The sequence below is a fragment of the Ambystoma mexicanum genome, chromosome 4q (genome assembly GCF_040938575.1).
Source record: "Ambystoma mexicanum isolate Mex_15411 chromosome 4q, UKY_AmexF1_1, whole genome shotgun sequence".
Classification (NCBI taxonomy): Eukaryota; Metazoa; Chordata; class Amphibia; order Caudata; family Ambystomatidae; genus Ambystoma; species Ambystoma mexicanum.
Genome location: NC_090928.1, coordinates 919,047,590 through 919,062,014, shown reverse-complemented (window position 1 = coordinate 919,062,014; position 14,425 = coordinate 919,047,590). Strand labels below are relative to the sequence as shown.

Genomic DNA, 14,425 nt, shown 5'->3' with positions numbered 1-14,425 from the left:
CATTTATATCCACAACTGAAAGCAAACACGTTTGTCACATAAATGGAAGAGCAGAATGCTTTAACGATGATCTACCTACTACTCTTCGATTATAGTAGCAAAACTGTACATAATTTAAATATCAAAGATTTAAAAGTTAATTATGTATAGACACATTTTGTCAAAGGATGTTGTTCGATAGCATTTCTATGTAGTAAGTGGTCTGGGACTACTGCTTCAACTGAAACTATTTTCCTAACACATAACAAATTTCATTCTGGAATCCTTGTTTGGAGGTGGGTAGTGATTACCCTGGAATTACGTATTTGTATGTTTTCTTCTTGGTGATCAATTGCACCTAACCATTAAGTGTACAAGATTTGCACAGAAGAACCTCATGTGCGTTGCATCCATAGTGAATCCACATTCAAATGTGGTCCCTGCATTCCAAATTGCAATGCACATTACTCATTCAAATGCTTGTACTACGTAGACTCCACATTCCAAACTGGCCCACGGATTTGAAATTAGAATTCCAATATCAATTTTGAGCCATCTTTTCCAACCAATCTAATGAATCCAAGTACTGTTTTGTTCAATACCGCAGGATGAAATGCAGTTTACATTTTATTGACCGAAAAACAAACTACAAAGTGCAGTATATTTGAAGACTGCATTGTCTCAACTTTACAAAGATCTTTTCCCTGCGCAAATAACATGCTATGGAGTGCATATAATGCAGATTATCTTCCATTTCAATAACCTCATGGCGCTGAAGACTGCATAACATTCCATAGTAATAATGACTTTTCAAGATAAATATGTAACCAAGTAGTGTTACGGGGGTGAAAATTACATTTCTTTCTGAAACTACAGTGATTTGAAATAGCTCGAATATCTCACAGCAAGGATTTCCATAGTAGGGTAATGATTGTTGTAAATGATTTGGATACTTTTTTCTGAACTGAGTTCTCTGCCTTCCATTTCTAAACACCTGGACGATATTCAAAATTCATAACTTGGAGGCAACCTCTGTTGCCTCAATCTATGTGCCTACTATGTTTAAAAAAAGGGTTATGGCCAATGTAGGGATTGGAATATATGGTCACAATCCATTCTAAGTAGTGGTCTTTCTAAACAACACATGCAGTATGCAGCGCTGCCTTTAATGTGTCCACTGAAGTCTTAAGTATATAAGCTACAACAGCATTGCTACCATCAGGTGAGTGTTTGCAAATGCGTGGGCCCCCAAATGCAGCTGTTCTTCTAAAAACAATGGCCATATGCAAATACTCATCTACAATAAATAATCATCTTGTTGTTGGGCTGTGGCTGTAAATGGAATGAGCAAGACATTGAATGTGACTTTTTACCCACTGGCATTCAGAATAAATCCCATTTATCTGACTTAAGTTAACTGCTGTGAAGTCCCACTTCTAATGGATTATTACTTCCTCCCATGAATTATTAATCGATAATATCAATCTCTTATCAGAGCTGCTCTTCAGAACTTTTCTGTCACCAGGGGGCATGAGGCGGCTCTGCTTGATGCCGTTATGTGCCCTGCGCCAGACATGAGTCGTGGTTAGTCTATATTGAGGCACAGCCCCCCTGCATCTGGTTCTTTTTTTCTGTGCTCTCTATTCAGATCACCAACACTCCTTAGTTTAGAAGAATTTCTTGGTTTTGCACCATGTGCAACCCCGCAAAAGCCTCGGGTTTCAAGTCATGCACTGACTGTGGGCATGAGATGTCAGTTTCTGACCCCCACAGACTGTCTTTACTGTCTACGGGAGGAACACAACACCTAGGACTGTGAGCTCCCTGCAAAACAGATTACCTGTTTCAGTAGGGAAAAGGACATCAGATGGACATGTTCAAGGTTGCTGGGCATGTAGAGAGAGGTTAATGTCTGTTCACCAGTCTGAAAAGACAAAAAAGAAAAACCCCAAGAGGCCCCACTCGCCTAGTAGTTTATATAGGCACCAGTCTTTTAGGAAGAAGAGCCACCACTCCAGGGACTCCTCTGAGGACAAGAAACCACAGGTACGGTTTCCAACGCTATCCTCCACACCGGAGCAATGGGAGGCATTTAGGCTAAAGATGCTTGGCCTCTTTATCAGGGCCCTGACGCTGATGACTTTGGACTTGATTTCATAGATGAGGAATCCGTTGGAGCAACATCCATCAGAAAGAATATTAACGAGGTAAGTAATTTGTTTGCCTATTTAACTGTTTGCTGTATGAAAATAGAGCATAAATTAAAAATATCAGTGCAAGCTGCTTTCATAAACCTTTGGCCCCATGGGTTGCAACTCGTGTCAATCTCTGTTCTGCTAGCCTCATTGCGTGTCCATGATGCCACACATGATGTCGGGGTCAGCATATCTGGAGCCATTGATGCCTCCTGACCGATGTTTCTTTTTCCCTGCATTCTCCTGTCACTGCTCCGGAATGCCACTAGCATTATGTGTCATACAAAATCACCAACTGGGCTTCACGCCAGCACTTTAGGGACTGCTCAAGGCAGATATCAGACAGCTATCCCCACATGGTCTGACTTTAATTGCTGGTGGAAGAACTAGATACGAAAGACTGTAGTTCATTCCAGTCCATGGAAAGACCCTCCGGGAACCTGCCTCAAAATTGTACATCTTCCACCATAAGGTTGGGAAGTGTACTCCCGTCAAACCTGTTTCTGAGCACCTTTCGAGGAGGGTCTGGTCTTCAGAAGCAAAGTGGGGTGGAACACTGCACGAGGGAGAAAAAATATTGACAAGTTTGCAGCTCACATAAAGAAGAGTTTTGCACCCACAGTGAACGATCTGTATGCCATTATTCCTCAAGATACTCCTAAATGTAATCTTGTTGCTCCGGTTCCAGGGATGAATATTTTTTGGGAGAATTACCACCTTTGAAGGTAATGTTTTGCCCCCCCTTGTTCTTCCAAGCCGGGGCAGTGGGAGGAATGTATGCAAGCAGGTGATAAACATTTGCCAAGGTCCCAGTGACTTTGGATGTGTCTGATGTAAGGGCCCTACTGCTCTTGGACAAGCTGGCAGTGGCATCTATTCAGATCACAACAGCTCACCTGCTGGCTTGATCCCAGCATAGTCACTTGAGGTTGCTCCCATCCAGCATCAAGCGGCTCCACAAATCAGTTTTTGTTGCCCTGGTACCAATGGCCTGTGTTTCGGCCTCTGCATTGAGACCTCAGTGGTTCTTAGGCTGGCTCTGAGGACCCAAATTTGTACTAAAATGGGCCAGGTGTTTGCCTATGAATAATCCTGTTCCTTATGAGTTTAAACTCTTGAATGTATGGGGGAGGAGGGGCGGAAGATTTCTCAGAGGAATTCTTTGACCAGGATCCAGTGGTCTGGACAGTACCCCAGAGCTTTTCTTCATACAAGTCTCTACATATCACAAGCCACGTGTTTCTTTCCAGCCATGCTATTGCACATGTCTTGATACCCTGAGTGTGCTAAGCCAGCGTTCCAGTTTGAGCTTATGGGCAATCTTGGTGGAGTCCCTCCAAAAGGCACTTCTGGCCTGAATTTCCTCCACTAGCTGCCCTGAAGTTGGCCATTTGGTCGAAAACTGGTCTTCACATGGTCAGGGAACCATGACCTTGCCAGAAAGCATTGTCTGGCTCCCACAGATCCAGGGTTCCTGTTATGCATCTCACTCCTGTAAGTCTCGTGGTTTAGTTCTCTACAGTGGGCTCCAAGTCTGCCATGTTTTCATCCCTGTTCCCAGATAAGAAAATCAAGAAGTTGGACACTTTTGTCCAAAAGGTGTTTGCATGTGGCAGCCTGGCATTGAAGCTGTAAACTCAATCAGCACCCTAGCTAAATACACCCACTGTTTGTGGAAGTAGATTTCTGAGGCACCAAAGTCTCCCCTTGCCTGAGATGAGATGAGGTTTTCACTTTCTTTGTAAGTTATTGCAAGGAGGCAGTATATCAGATCCTCCGTTCAAGCCTGGAAAACTGCAGACTGCATGGATATAGCCATTGGTGTGAGGTTTATCTTCTGCCGACATGAATGGAAAGTTCTAGTTTTACATCAGACATCCGGGCTGGACTCTTGGATGTGATCTTCGACAGTGGGCCTTGTGAAGTTACTAGGGTTGTCTGTACAGCAACAGTCTGCTGCCCCTCCCTCAGGGATCATCCTTTTTTGCAGAGATCAGGCACCATCCGGCTAGCAATGTCAGCAATGGTTTCCCTACCCAAGGTAAGGGTAGAGCCTGCTCGCCATTACTTTTTAAATATTTGAAATTGTAATTGAAAACTGTCTTTATCTTTGCTTTTATGAAGTGGTTGTGGTTTGGTTACTTTGACTGGGGAAGCTTGACTGCTAGGCAGAAACCTGTGCAGTTCCCTTTGGGAACACTGCAAAAGATTTAGGACTACAGGTGTTAGCAGTAAACCCACTTGGTAGCAGTCTGTACCACTCAGATTTACCTGGTAGCTGTGGCTGAGCAGTCAGACTTCCCTCAAGAAGAGTTAGGCAGTATGCAAAGTATACACAATAGGTACTCAGACACAATAATACAAGCAAACACTGACCAGAGTTTGGTATCAAAGTATATAATTATTTATTTAAAAACACACTGTTTGAAACACTCCAGCACTCTTATTGTAAAACACTCTAAACACAGTTACTTTTATAATATATACAACCCTTATTCCTTATCAGATAAGTCTTAGTTAACACCGCTTATTTTCATACAGAGGTGAGCGCTTAACTACAGATGGCACTCCAATAAGTTCTTGAAGAAGGGAGGGAAAAAGACAGATTATGGAAAGGTACACCACTCTAAGATTTAGGAACACTTCAGTAAGGCAGAAGAGCAAAAGTCACTTGTGAGCCAAAGTCCATAGGCTGGGCCCACTCTTAGAGAGAGCAAAGCACAAAAGCGCCCAAAATCACAGAGTTATACTAGGCTTAAAAAGTCTTGCAGAGAGTTTGAAAAGAGTTTAGAGAGGCTCAGAAAAGTTTAGCCAGGGTGTCCCAGGCTAACCCTGGTTCGAAAGCCGGGGGCTAAATCTACCATGTACAGTCGGTGGCAAGGGAAGCCAGGCGGGACACGGTACCTTAAGTGGGAAGGATCCTCCAGCGGTGGCAGTTGTTCCTGGCAGCGGGTGCAAGTCTCGTCGTCGTCCAGGGGAAGAGAAGATCTCGACTTGGAGGAAAGATGAAGGTCGTTACACTGCCAGGGAAGAAACCAGCCGCAGAGTTTTCCGGTTAAAGGTATTACCCTTTATATCGCGGTCGTGGAAAAACATGGTATTCCGGTTGCTGGGGTGCTTGGCACAGGCAAGGCGGCCATGAGATGCGTCGGGAAGCCGAAAAGACGGTGAAACTGGTTATCCCCACCAGTCAAAGGAAGAAGACTCTCCGGGGGGAGATCTCCTCTGTCGTTGGGATAAGTGGTGAGACGGTCCAGCAGGGCCCACCGGTGGTGTCGCCGTGGCAGGTCAGCTCAGCTTCTCCCTCGTCGGATTCTTAGGTCCTGTGGCGACTTCTGAAGTTCCAGTCCCCAAAGCCCTGCTTTTATTCAGAAAACCCCCATTCACTCAGCCTAGCTGTCACTCAAACATGCTAAGTGGTGAGCCGGCCGGCTCACCACTTGGGCCAATCAGGACGGAGTGAGTCTTGAGTTGTCTAGGCAACTCAGTCCAGGGTGCCTAAATCCCCCTCCACCCCTCCTAAGTACCCCAGACAGACTGGCACCACTTTGGAGGGCTTCTGTGGAGAAGCCCGCCAAAAAGTGGAACAAAGGGCTCGACTTGGATTGGAGTCACAGAAGAGAACACAAACGCCATTTTAGAACAGAGTTTTGGCAAAAAATACCAACCGGAGAATTAATATTCATTAAATAAACCGGCGGTATGATCGAGGCTAACGTAATTAAATAAATAAAGATAGTAGCCTCGAACAATGGGAAAATCCCATAGAGAAATATTTGCGGTTGAATGTAAAGAGTAGTATCCACTGCCACCAGCCAAAACTCTATCAGGGGGGACGGAGACGTGCCCCCTCGACTAACAGACCCCGGGGCAATCGAATTGCACCAGCCAGTACGTCCACAATATGATGGTTTGTACTGGTTCTGTTCAGAATTTAAGACTAGTAAAGTCAATGGTGACTTTACAGACCCTGGGAGACAGTAGTCAGTCCCAGGGTATGCAGTCTATACTGGGGAGTCACTGAGACACCCCTGTGTTACTGCACTGACTGTGCTGTGTAACACACATCACAAAAACACATGAAGCCCTATGGAGTAAAAGACCCCATAGCCCAGTAAACACATCTAGAGTCAAAGAAACGCACTCAAATCATGTCCAAGAGTGACGGTAAAAGAGTCTCACTCTTGGCAGGAGAAAAAATAAACCCCAAAAAATCCAGCAAAGCTGCTGGGGGACTCACTAGGTTAGGAAATTCAGCCTAAACAGAGAATTCTCCGTAACATTGACATTTCTTTGCTGTGTGCTCTTCCTATCTGATCTAATGTGGCACTTGCAAAATAGGATGCTCGGCTTACTATATCTATTTTGACAAGTGTCACTGTGCGTCATCCGCGTCTCTCCCTGCACAGTATTTGTGCTGGAGGGATTGTCTGCGCAGTGGGCACACCTAAAGCAAGCCCGTCTGTGCCTGCCTGTGACCCAGATGGGCCTTGGGCCCCAACCTCGTGCCAGTGCGTGCCATCACCTTGCTCTGAGCCTTGTATGCCCCTGTGACGTTGCTACACATAGTGAGCTGTTAATCATGGCTCCTTCTGTTGTGAGGTGGACATCTGGGCTCTGTGTCGTTGATGCCGCTGCCCAACCCGCTGATTCTGGAGACTGAGGCTATTATCGGTTAGAAGTTAGAAAATATGAAAGCGAGTTATCGGTGCACACCAATGATTCAAAATGCAGTTTTCTTATCAGTGTAATGCAGTTTAAGAGGTTTGAAGGTGCAGGGAAGGAACTAAGGTCCTGACACAGAACCAACACTATCAACAATGGGGGTAAAGAGGATTCTAAGGTACAATCCTCCCGTCCCCGGCACACCATACAATACCATCAAAGACAGTTAAGTATTCAGTTCAGGGCTTATACAAGATGAAGGTTTCCAACAATAAGTTAAACAAAATATATTCAGACAAGTAGTGTAGATAAAAAAAAATGAAAGACAGTTACATTTAAGCAAAGCTATCCGTCCGTCCAATGTCATTGGCTGACACGTTTCGAGGAACAATCCTCTTCTTCATGAGCCTTATTGGACTGTGGAGAAATATCACATAGAAAAAGATACTTTAGGTAGTTCACAGACTTGATCGAAAACTTAATCAATCTGAAAGGAAGTCCATAGTATTGATATTTCAACAAAATAAGGTCAACATAATACTGGGGCATATATATCACATCTACAGTGTCCTCAGGAGCGGAACCACAGGGTGTAGCCCAAACATTCTAGTGAAGCCTCTATATTAGGTCTATACATTAGTGAAGCCTATACATTAAGTAATTGTTCCCAGCGTTCTCGATGGCAGAACGATTCGGGTGTATTCTAAACATTTATGAAGCGGTATCACAGAGGATACACGGTTCATTAGGGTGAGGCTTAAAAGTGTGCCCATTAATCTGGTTGAGTAAAATGGTGACAGACTTAAGTGGTTAAGGTAGAATAAGGACTCTCCAAATGGTAAGACTTCAACCAATGTCCATCAGTGTAGATAGAACATAGAGTAGAATGTGTTGCCAAGAACGAATGCAGAGCATATGTTAAATAAAAATGCCTCTCCTAGTGGTCGAGGAATTCCTTTAGTCACTGTCTTGTATTACTGTAAATCATCGTCACGCTCTGAAACACTTGTGTACGAGCGGGATAGAAATAAAATATCAATCAATCATGGAGAATCGAGGGAATGATTGCAGCACTACGTTGCCATAAGTGGGGAGAAGGTGACGCATGGTTGTCTATATCTATATTTCATATATACATTCCCAGTTTAACATTCTTGGGATAAGTAGTCGTATGTCCCACACCTACGCTTTGTCTTGTAAGGGAGTAAGGAAGTAGTAAGGCAACTCACTGCATTCGCGGTGTTGCCTTTCACGTGTTGATATGACGATTTTCAAAGATAATTCTGGAGTGATCTGTGCCTCAAATGTGATTTACAGTCAAATGTGAAATCATCAAGGCGTAAGGGCAACTGGATAGGACAACAGTAATCAGTAAGGATGCTCATCCATATCTCAGTGACACATAAAGTTCGGGCACAATATTTGAATACTCTAAAATCCCATAACTCCCCTGGGTAATCTCCTTGTCATGAGTGGAATGCTGGATACAGGTTGCCTCAATTTGGATTTGTCAGAAACTCACGCTGTGCCGATGGCGTTGTTAGACAAAAAGAGAAGCTATCTTTTTTTGCTGCTCGTGATCAGATGTGTAAAACTAAGGAGTATGGCAACAGGATGGAACAATAGTCACCTGTCAAAATGCTGGACACATAGCGTACGAAATCATCAAACACTATACGTAAAATAAGCCTAAAGCTCTGTGAACTCACCCTCATGCATAGATTCTTCTGCATGAGGGAGTGCCGAGTAAACGATATCTAAATGCGGCTCAGTTAGAAGTGCACTTCATGCTTGTGGCATTGATTCATGTCAGCGATGCGATTCAATGCCCGTTCACACTGCAAAAAGCCTTCAGTGAACAAGGTTAATCTATCTGATCTCCTGAATTATATGAGCTAAGGTAGTATCCCACTGAGTGGTCCTGCAGCTTACCTGAGTGCAGGGTGGAATGCTGTCTACCATGGCGTCGTTGAAGTGTCTGCATCGGTAACCACAGAGATGGTTGCTGATGCCTGCTTGTGGCATCCGCCGTATTGTGTAAGTGTTAAAAACCTCGGAGTCATCGTGGAGAAGAGGGACAATTGCGTGTAAGGCGAACCTGGCATCCATTTTATAGTGGCTTTGTATATAGTAGCCATATAACTGAATATTAACCACTGTCACTATGTTTCTGTTTGGTGAGTCATGTCCATGTGTAATTAAATGTAACTATTGGCACCCCAGCTTTCAATAAAATCAGAAAGCCCAGTTAATGGTCAGTCCACATACAATTGGTTGCAATACTCGAAGCCGCAGTAGTTCGACACATAATTCATGAAGGACAACTATGAATCGTTAAGACTACGCCTGTGTTTACATCATAAAAATCTATATGGGCACTTTATCAACCCCACAGGGGTAAGCAAACAATATGGTAAGCAAGTCAATGGTATATAATGATCATGTCAAGTTTATACAATCCTGATGCAGTGGGTGATGTGACCTTTAGATGCAACGATTCAACAAACACATCATAGACATACAATTAGACAATTTATCATCCACACAGGGGAGAGCAAATAATGTAGTAAGTAAATCAATGGTATAAAACAATCATGTACAGTTTATACAATCTTGATAGAGTGGGTGATGTAGCCTTTAAATTAAGCAATTCAACGAACACTCCTCGTTCAGGTCCTTGGGGTATACCATGTCCAAGAGATGGATCCAGTATTTTTCCCTTTGCGACAAGAGCCTGGCAATTACGGCCCCTCTGTGGTCTTTTGACCATCTCTATTGCCTGGAATTTAAGCTGAGCAGTGGTATGGTGCTTGTCTGCAAACTGTACTACTACTGGGGATTTCACACTCTTACACCTTATGTTGGATGTATGCTCCACCCACCTGTTCTTGACAGGTCTCGTGGTCTGTCCTATGTATAACTTGCCACAGGGGCATTTGATGGTATAGATAACTCCAGGAGTGAGGCAGGTAGAGAAGTCTCTTAACTTTATTTTTTTACCTGTTTGAGGGTGGGAGATAGTATCGCCTTTCACCACGTTGTTACAATGTGTACAACTTAGGCAAGGGAAAGTGCCCTTCTTCTTAGTCTTCAAGAATTGTTTTTCTTTGAGTGGTTTCCCTGCCTTCACTAATGTATCCCTCAGGTTGCAATCTCTTTTGAAGGCCATCATAGGGGCCCTAGAGAACAGTTTAAGGAGAGTGGGGTCATTTTAGAGGATGCCCTAGTGTTTCCTGATCGTCTTACTTATCTGGAAACTCTGGGCCTCATTACAACCCTGGCGGTAGCCGTGCCTGTAAAACAGGCAACACTGCCGCCGGAGTTGCATTTTTTCCAGCCCCTGGCAATGGGGACGTACAGGGCCATTCTAACCTTGACAGACCCTGTATGTCCCCATTGCCAGGGGCCGGAATCAGTTACTCCCCATTCCCATTTGAGCCCAATAGGGCTCAATGGGAATGGGGAGGTCAGATGCACCGCACCGTTTATAACGGTGCCGGTGCATCCGACATGCTGGGCTCGCGGGTTCCTTTCTGCCCACCAGGTCCGGGCAGAAGGGCACCCGTGAGCACAACTCGTAGTTTGCCGGTCCAGGAATTACAGTACCGGCATGCTTACCGGTACCGTAGTTCCCAGACCGGCAAACTTATAATGAGGCCCTCTGTCTGGAGAATTTTGATATGTAGAGAAGGGGCGTTTCCTTGTTTTTATCATTAGGGGTCAATAGTTGGTCCTTGGTGACTCCATTGGATCTCAATTTTGCTTCATCAAGGACATCCTCTGGGTATCCCGTTGACTTGAATTTTCCTACCAGATTGGCACATTCTATATCAAGGCCCACCAGGTCTTAGATAATCCTTTTCAGTCTCAAAATCTGACTATATGGAAGGCTTTTAAGCATTGACTTAGGGTGAAAACTGGTGTAATGAAGAAGGTTATTGGCATCAGTAGGTTTGTGGTAAATAGTGGTCGCAATATTGCCCTCCTTGATCTCTAGGCTGACGTCCAAAAAATGTAGTGCTGGTGATCCAATCTCCATTGTGAATTTGATTCTGGGGTGTACTGTATTGAGGTAGGTCAAGAATGTAGATAAATCCTCTTTGGGTCCACACCATATACCGAAGATATTGACTATGAATCGCTTCCAGACCAGGATTTTAGATGACCATATAGGATGTTCTAGTCCAAATAGTAGCTCAAACCTTTACATAAATGTATTCGCATATTCTGTGGCTTTCATGACCCTTGCCCCTGGCCCTCACTGGTAAGTCAGCGTTCCAGTTAGGGCCATGTCAAAGGCCTTAAAACCTCATCCAAGACTCTCTTGGAGTAAGTGCTAGGCACCTTTGGCGCCAGGCTCATAACCATCATGAAGACCAACATTAGAATGGGACTATTTACTTGGGACTATTTAACTTGGTGGGTTTCAGCCAACATGGAGGCACACACATAGCTCAGTTACCAGGAACTGAGCTATGCGGTCTAGTCTTTTGGGTGTGGCAGGCCTGGGACTATTTTAACCTGGACTACTTCACCTGAGACTATTTAAACCGCACCCAAACAGCAGAACATGCTTTGAGTTCTTCTGCTGTGGGCAGCGTAACGCTCACCGTGTCCAGTTCTTTGATGCCAGCTTACCTGAAACCAAGGACCTTCAGAGAGAGAAAGAACACTACGAAACTTACCTGGAACAGTATCCTGTCTTCAATCCATCGCCGACTTCAGCTGAAGGTACGAACTCCATCATCCGGCACCGCATGCATCCTGGAATACCATAACCTGGAAAGAGGAGAAAGAAAGACAGCATTAGCGTTTACTCAAGTTTCCTCCCGAATGAAGAAAGCCACTTACCTGGGTAATCATCTCCTGGTCAGTATCATTGCTGGAACATTATGGCGCTCAGCGAGGAACATCGCAACCTGAAAGGAGAGAAAAGATACAGGTTAGCACTATAAAAGGCGAAAGCATCGCACATTACTCACCAGACAGCATCGTGCACACTGCGCTTTCGCCTACCGGCCCATGCTCATCTTCAAACTGCATGACACCAAAATACCTTTCCATACCTAAAAGGAAAGAGGCAAGACATTATTATTCGAACTAAGAGAAACATAAGAACTGCATATAAAGACTGTAAAGCAGCAAACCTACAGAGTCGCAGCAGGCCTGGTTTCCCACAGGGGGGCTTGCACCAGTGAAGTAACTTGGTCGCTGCTCGCCCCCCACATCTACGCGCCCCTGCCACGAGGAGCAGGATGGAGAATCCACCTTTTGCAATATTAAGGTGAGGAGAGGGCCCAAGGGGGAGGAAGGAGTTGAGGCCAAGGTAGGTGGTTAATCATAAAGACAATCTGGTATTGAATCCAGCTCTCCTATATTGCAGACCCATCTTTAACCAGAGGCCTTACCAAGGGACCGGGAGAGGGTTCGAGAGTGCAAATCATCCAACCAGGGCTGGGTGGCGTCCCCGTGGATACCAGGTGAGCGTAACGGGGGCCATTGCAGACCCCATAGACGTACCAGAGGCCTGTATATAGTATTTGCCTTGAAAGCGGAAGTAGGTATTGTACAATATGAGGTTGAGTAATTCCAGGACCAACTGTGGGTTGCCCCTCAGCTCATTTGATTTTCTCTTCAAAAAGGGATGTGTTACAGGTTGGAACAAAGAGTCCCCGATTTAACATGTTCATATGTCCACTTGTAAGATTTTTTACTGGGGATGTTAATGACAAGGTTCTCATTCATTTGTTCTCTTTTTTTAGTTTTTTTCCTTTCTTGTTTTTCTTTTTGCTTAGAAGTTCGAGAATACTCTAAGCATGGTCTCTGAGAGGACCTATCTTGCCTACTACATCTTTGAATGGGCTTCCGATTCATGTCAGATCGGCTGTAGCTCACTGCAATGACATTCTTACCTTCCTGCAGCATCTCTCCCCTGACATCTTATGCTTGACTGAAACATGGTTTGTGTCTTCTGAACCAGACCAAGTGCATATGCTGCCTCCTAACTACAGTATTGTACATCTAGATAGCTCCCCCCACCCCCATGATTGGGGGTGGGTTAGCCCTGACTTTTGTTGTCATCTTTTAATGTCTCTGTATTCACTCTGAGGCATATGCTGCCCTGTGAATGTAGGCTCCAAATGTTTCCATCCATTTCTTGATTGTCTATCGTCCGCCACCTCATTCCTTGGCTAACTTTGTGGTTGAATTTTCTCAGTTAGCTGCAGACCTGGCACTTAGCTATCCAAAGCAAAAGGTTTGATAGTTACTTTTAAGCCCTCCCTGTTCCTTCACCAGACCACCATCTACTGCCTTTTACTGTTCCACTGCCAACCCTGCCACATGGACTCTGGACATCTTCTCATCGCCAACGTCACTTGGATCGGTTTAGCTCAGCCTCTATTGCAAACCAGTTATACATCGTAGGTCCTAATATCCTCATTAGCCATGCTTCCAACAGATATCGAGTTGTAATCAACTTTAATGGAACTAACAGACACAACAATTTATGGTTTTAGATGCTGTTATTTGGCCAGCATTTATTTAACAAATTTTGATGGTTGTGTATGCAATCATAAGTACACATTCCTAAAGATTTAAAATAACTGAAAAGTGGTTCAAAAGGCACCAAGTATATATTCCTGAAGGTCTAAGATAACTGAAATAACGCCAACACGTGTTTCAACCCTGCCGGGTCGTCCTCAGGGCGTATAAGTTAGTTGAGAGCTCTACATCTATCTCACACATTTTGTATAACCAATGAGCGGAAAAGGAGAGATGATAAAAAATAATAAGAAAAAGTAGAGAGAAAAAAGAGGGGGAGGGGAAAGAGAAAACAAATTTATGAAATATCCATAGTAATTTTGTATTCCGGTGAAATCATAAATAACATCAGCCTAAAATAAAGTCACCACAGATAACTGTATTTTTGCCTAGCTTTGGGTTAGGTTAGATACTCATACTTCTGGCAAAGTACCTAAAGTGCGTAGATTGTCACATAACAGTAGGTGTCACAAAGACCCTCCGAGTGAGTACCCCAAATAAGTACAGTTATAATTAACTTGCACTTAGATTAACCACCCATGTTTACACAAAGATACCCACAGTGTGTGACATAAGTTGGTTGGCCTTCCCATCCTCCATATACCTTTAGCGAAAACGGAAAAGAATAATTCTCCAGCATGGAGTCTGGCATGGATTCACATGCTCATGAATATTCCCCGTCAACAGGCTGGGAATCCACGGTAAAGAAAAAAATCAGTTTCAGTTTTGTTTCTGAACTGTCTTTCTCCTAATAACCAATCACTGGTCTCTGGGTCATACTGCCCCCAGCCAATGACTGCCCTCTACCTAAGCCCCTCCTCTGGCAGCCATCTTCAGATTTTTACCAAACGTTCAAGTTGAGAGACCTCGTGCTATAGCTCTCGAGCTTTTACTGCGTTTTGCGATGTTTTTTATTTATTTATTTTTTTAATTTATTTTTCTTTTTTTCAAAGAGTTTAATCTCATTTTTCGGTCAATCGAGCCTCAAGCTCTACCGTTTCTACTTCCAATCAGCGGGGACCCATTTCGGAATTTTCTACGCC

At 44.1% G+C, this 14,425-nt stretch overlaps 1 protein-coding gene across 4 annotated transcripts in view; it reads left to right on the top strand.

Moving 5' to 3' along the window:
* MTA3 (metastasis associated 1 family member 3) overlaps window positions 1-14,425 on the top strand; it is a 1,736,304-nt gene that overhangs the window by 1,001,219 nt on the left and 720,660 nt on the right. The gene's annotated exons all lie outside the window — the stretch shown is intronic.